At 40.9% G+C, this 5,994-nt stretch overlaps 1 pseudogene; it reads left to right on the top strand.

Moving 5' to 3' along the window:
- LOC109395501 (methylglutaconyl-CoA hydratase, mitochondrial-like) overlaps positions 1-5,735 on the top strand; it is a 16,746-nt pseudogene extending 11,011 nt beyond the window's left edge.
- The last annotated feature ends 259 nt before the right edge of the window (positions 5,736-5,994 follow it).

Consider the following 5,994-nt stretch of genomic DNA (forward strand, 5'->3'; position numbering starts at 1 on the left):
AACACTAATCACATTGGATCAGGACCCCACCCTTATTACTTCCTTTGGCCTTGATTACATCCAAATATAGTCACATCAAAGGTTGGAAATTCAACATATGAATTTGGGATAAGGGGCAAAAATATTGACTTCATAACACTGGGAGAAGTTAGTGGTCATGTCATAAAGACACTCAGATAGCCCATGAGAGGCTTGTGTGGCAAGGAACTAAAGCCACCTGCCAACAGCCATGTGGGTGAGCCATCTTAGGAGCAGGTCATTCAGCCCCAGTTAAGCTTTTCGAGGACAGCGGCCCCTGACAACATCCTGACTGCAACCTAATGAGAGATCCTGAGCTACAACTACCCAGTTAAGCTGCTTTCAAATTCCTGACCCACAAAAGCTGTGAGATAATAAATATTTGTCATTTTTGGGGTTTTTTTTTTGTTTTGTTTTGTTTTTAGAGGTCAGCGTCACTGGCCCTCACATGTGGGATCTGAACCAGGGCCCTCTGGCATCCCAAGCCAGTTCTTAACCTTCACGCCACTCAGCTGGCCCATATTTGTCATTTTTATCCACTAGGTTTTGGACTAAATTGTTATGAAGCAATAGATTACGAATATTCCCCACATTCAATCCATCAGCAAAGTCAACTGGCTCTACCTTCAAAATTGATTCAGAATTCAATTACATTAATTGTTATATCTTACCTTCATTCACCCTTGTTCTCTGCTCCTGCCACAGTGGCTTTCCTATCCTTCCTGGATCATATCTGGCATCCTCCAGCCTTGCTGTTCCTCTTGCCTAAAGCACTTTTCCTCCAGATATCCTGATGGCTTATTCCCTCCTCAAATATTTGCTTACATATTAATTTACTATTCCTTATTCTCCTTCCTTACTTCCATAGTTCTATCATATAATATATTATACTCTATATAATATATAATGTACTCTGTTGCTTTTTTATGACCCCTCACAGTAGATTGTTAGCTTCATGAGGGCAAAGATTTTGTCTGTTTTGTTTACTCCTGCATCCTCAGTATCAAGGAATGTGCCTGGTGCATATTATGTATTCATTAAATATTTGTTGAGAGACTAAATGAATAAATGAGATAAATAGGCAATGCAATTTTAATCATTTTTAAAATGAAAAATAAACTTGTTAAAAGCCATACATTTATGTCATGGGATTTCAAAATACAAACCTAGGTTCCTTTTGACTCCAGCACACTACAGAGCTTATTTTATTTATTTTATTTTGTTCCATCCATAGGAAGCATAATTGAAAAACATTTCTCTTTCCCTTTCCCACCCCTCACTCCCATTATGAAGACAGGAAAGAAAGATGGTGCTGTCAACAATCTGAAAGACACCTCACATGGCAGTGACTTTCTCATTGCTGGAGGTACCAAAGCAGAAGTTGAATGACCACTAACTGATGATAATGTAGAGGAATTATCACACTGCAGAAGGGCTAACCAGGTGACTTGCCCTTGGTCCCCTCTAAGCTGGGATAATGTTCCAGGAATCAACAAGAAGTCATTGCACAGATGTCCCATTTCCAGTTCTGTGAAGGAAAAGGGTGAGCAAAATTTAGAGTCTGGGGTGTGCAGGGGGACACTGGGCTTGGCTTTGACATTTTAAATTTTAGGAACATTCAAATGGATGTATCCCAAGGCAAGATGAGTAAGGCCCACTGTCTTCCTCAAGGGCTGGAGAGAAGATTGAAACAGAAGGATCCCTCTCTCAGCAGAGTTTAGCACAAACAGCTGTGTCAAGAGGGCTGCATTTTTTAGGAACACCAAATCCTTTGAACATTTATTTTTAATTATTATTTTTTATTGTGAAATACACATTTTTTAGAATTAGTTTCAGCTGTACAACGCAGTGCAATAGTTATACGTTTTAGTCCTCGAGATGAAAATCCCCCTCCCCCAATCCACCGCCCCACTTCCCCTCAATATCATACATATCTATTACAATTCCCTTGACTCCACTCCCACACTATACTCCACGTCCCATGAATATATATATATATATAAATTATATATATATATATATTAATAGTTGACATAAATATATTTAGAGTTGACATACAATATTATACAACATCAGCTTCAGGTGTATAGTGCAGTGATCAAGCCTCTACCCCATCCATGATGCGGTCCCCCTAGCAAGACATGTGACCATCTGACACCCTACAAAATATTTACAACATTATTAATTATATTCCTCGAACTGTCTTTCATATCCCTGTGGCAATATTGTAGTTACGTATTTATGCTGTCTAATCCCTTCCCCTTCTCCCTCAAAAATACGGAACGCTTCACGAATTTGCATGTCATCCTTGCACAGGGGTCATGCTAATCTTCTCTGTATCGTTCCAACTTTAGTATATGTGCTGCCAAAGCGAGCACCTTTGAACATTTCTGATCAAACCCTGGAGGGGCCACATTTAAACTGCTCTGGGTATTGTCAATAGGAGAATAAAATTGGTTTTTCATTTTTCTGATAAGACTCAAAAACAAGAAGCAAGAAACCTTGACCAGGTTATTTCATTAGAGGAAAGTAAGTACAGTGGTCCCCCCTTATCTACGAGGGATATGTTCCAAGACCTCCCAGTAGATGCCTGAAACCGTGGATAGTACTGAATCCTATATGTACTTTGGTTTTTCTCCTATACATACATACAATTTATGGCTTCTTTTTGGCATATCCAAATTGCCAGCATTATAGTCTTGCACTTTGGGGCCATTATTAAGTCTACTTGAACATAAGGTCTACTTGAACACAAGCACTTGGTATCATGACATTTGATCTGATAACTGAGAAGGCTATTAAGTGATGATGGGTGGGGAGTTGATACAGCATGGAGATGTTGGACAAAGAGATGATTCATGCCCTGGGTAGGGCAGAGTGCGACTGTGCCAGATTCCATTGCACGACTCAGAATTGTGCACAATTTAAAACTTATGAGTTGTTTATTTCCAGAATTTTCCATTTAATATTTTCATACCTTCTTTGACCATGGGTAACTGAAACAGCAGAGGGTAAAACTGCAGATAAGGAGGTGGGGGGACTAACATATCCTGAAGCAATACATTTAATCAAACCTGACTGCTGCTGAGGTAGTAAGGGAAGTATGATATATTTAGAGTCAGATACCAATTATTAATTATTGTACAGCTGTCCTGATGGCAGGTGGGCAGAAAGAGCTCAGCACTCAGGTTCATGGGCATGGGGAAGGTACTCATGGAATTTCAGTTGTGAGAACCTTGCATTTCACAAAATGGTGTGCTTGGTTATCTGATTTGAAAAACAAATGAAACCCAGCTCCCTTCCCCATACACAATGTCACAGAATGCTGCTTTATTCATTCTGCTTCTCATAACAATGGGAGGTGTCAAAATGAATGATGTTGAAGTGGTTATTGGAAAAGTGCCATGTTGTACATTTGTGTGATATTGTTAAAATGTAAATCAAGTCAACTTCATTAGAATGCTTAGTAGTTTCAAAATCAGGCTAGAGTCCTTTCCTAGGCTCAGTTCCCAGCTGGAAGAGTAGTTTCCCCTGCACAGCTGTCCCTGCTACTAACTGAGGCAGACATGGCATTTGAATATAGATTTGAATATATTGAGCAACTGACAAATATTCTCAGTACATATTTTATGTCAGTCTTTCCACATTGGGAAATGAGTTTTGTTCATTCAACTGACCTTGATAAGAATATAAACTCTGGCAGCATGGGATACTATGGAGACATGAGATGCCACTGCTGTTCTAGCCAATTATAATTGTGTTGCCATGGCCTTGGGTTTCAATTAAGCAGAGCAGTGAACCCTGGGTCAGGCAGCCTTAAGTTGCAGTGCATACTACAGAGGGAGTCAGAGCTGTCCTTCCTACTTTCCAAGGGTGGCACAGTTAGATGAGAGCAGTCTATGTGAGGAGCAGCTGGGGCAGTGATGAGTTACAACTTAGTTAAAAGAAAAAGCATATCTCCAGCTTGACTGACACCATGGCCGTAGAAGCAGCTTGGGCCAGCAGCATGGAACAGACAGCCCACCCGCCACCACACACAAACATATACACAGGCTCATGCACACACATATGCACACATGTGCATATATACGCACATGCACAATGCAGGAACTGCTGAATGGGACTGAGAAAGAATAGGATAGAGGTAGGATAACCAAGATGGTTTAATGACACAAAAGGCAAGCCTTAAAAGGGAAAGGATGAATAATGTATGAAGAGCTGCAAAAAGATCAAGGTGTATAAAACATTCAGAAAAGCCCCTGGACTTGTCAATGAAGATATTACCAGAGACTCTGAAACAGACGTTGGCCAACTGTGGCTGCTGCCTGTTTTTGTATGGCCTACAAGCTAACAGTGCTTTTCATATCTTTAAATATAAAATATTTAAGAGTGACAACAGCTGCTGGAAGAGTTGAAGATATTGTCTCTTGGTCTGAAAGCCTAAAATGTTTTGCTATCTGGCCCTTGATAGAAACAAGTTTGCTTACTTCTGCTCTAAAAAGGCATTCTAGTAGAATGAAGAGGGAAACTGAAGAAATATTTACCAGATATCTTTCATCATTTCAGTAACATAGGAGGACCTAACTTGTTCCTCTAACTACTCAGAGTGAAGAAGAAGGAAATGGAATATGAGCTTTGGTACATCGGCGACACATAAGAATCTCTTGGGGTGCTTTTACATATGCAGATGCGTTGGTCCTGACCTCAACATACTTCTGGTTTAATCATTGGTCTGGAATGGGGCCTGGAGTTGGTATTTTTAAAAAAGGGGCAGGGTTGGGCCCACACCATAAACATAACATGGCGGCAGCAGCGGCAGCAACACCTGGTGCATTGGGCCCATGCAGGCCAGCTGTGCCTGCTTGGTGGCCGCTTGGTCAGGTGATCTGAGTAACCCTGCGATGGGGCTACAGCTCTGAGGTGAAGATGGATGATGAACTGTGGGTGTTATACCTGGAGGAGGAGAAACAAGAAACTATGGTGTTTGGAATAAACAGAGCTTATTCAAAAATTCATTCAGTAAACATGCTCTCAAAAGTTGTGGATGTTTCAAAATCTGACAAGAAAGTGCAGACCCTAATAGTTAGGAGTGAAGTCCCTGGGATATTCTGTGCTGCTGCTGACCTTAAGGAAAGAGACAAAATGAATTCCCGTGAAGTTATTCCTTTTGTCTCCAAAACAAGAGCACTGATGAATAAAATCTCTAATCTACCAGTGCCAAGCATTGCAGAAATAGATGCACCCGCTTTAGGTGGCGATCGTGAACTGGCATTAGGGTGTGATGTAAGAGTAGCAGCTTCTTCTGCAAAAATGAGCCTGGTAGAAACAAAGTTGGCAATGGTTCCTGGTGGAGGGGGAACACAATGATTGCCTCGCACCATTGGGATGTCCCTAGCCTAAGAGTCCATCTTTTCTGCACGTGTGCTTCTTGGCCAAGAAGTCAAAGCAGTGGGCTTGATCAGCCACATTCTAGAACAGAACCAGAAAGGCAACGCTGCCTACAAAAAGGCCTTGGACCTAGTGAGAGAGTTTTTACTGCAGGGACCTGTTTTAGTGCGAGTGGCAAAATTAGCAATTAATCAAGGAGTGGAGGTTGATTTAGTAACAGGGTGAATCATAAAACAAGCTTGTTACACTCAGAGTATTCCAACAAAAGACAGGCTTGAAGGTCTTGTGCTTTTAAGGAGAAAAGGTCCCCTCGCTATAAAGGAGAATAGAAGAAACAGAAATCTTTAAAATGCCAGGGTAATAAATGTACTTCTGGAAGTATCTTTCAGATCCACATATGCCACAGCGCCTGGAATCCCAATGACCACAGCGAAGAGTGAGTTAGCTGTACACTGAATTAAGTGTCTAGAGTAGATCCATATGTGTACTTCGTTCCAATGTGTATCATGTCATATGCAGATTTATAAAGCTAGTAGTGTATACTGTCAAAACACAGATTCAAATTGGGTAGACATTTAAAAATATGTC

The sequence above is a fragment of the Hipposideros armiger genome, unplaced genomic scaffold, assembly GCF_001890085.2.
Source record: "Hipposideros armiger isolate ML-2016 unplaced genomic scaffold, ASM189008v1 scaffold_474, whole genome shotgun sequence".
NCBI classification, from domain to species: domain Eukaryota; kingdom Metazoa; phylum Chordata; class Mammalia; order Chiroptera; family Hipposideridae; genus Hipposideros; species Hipposideros armiger.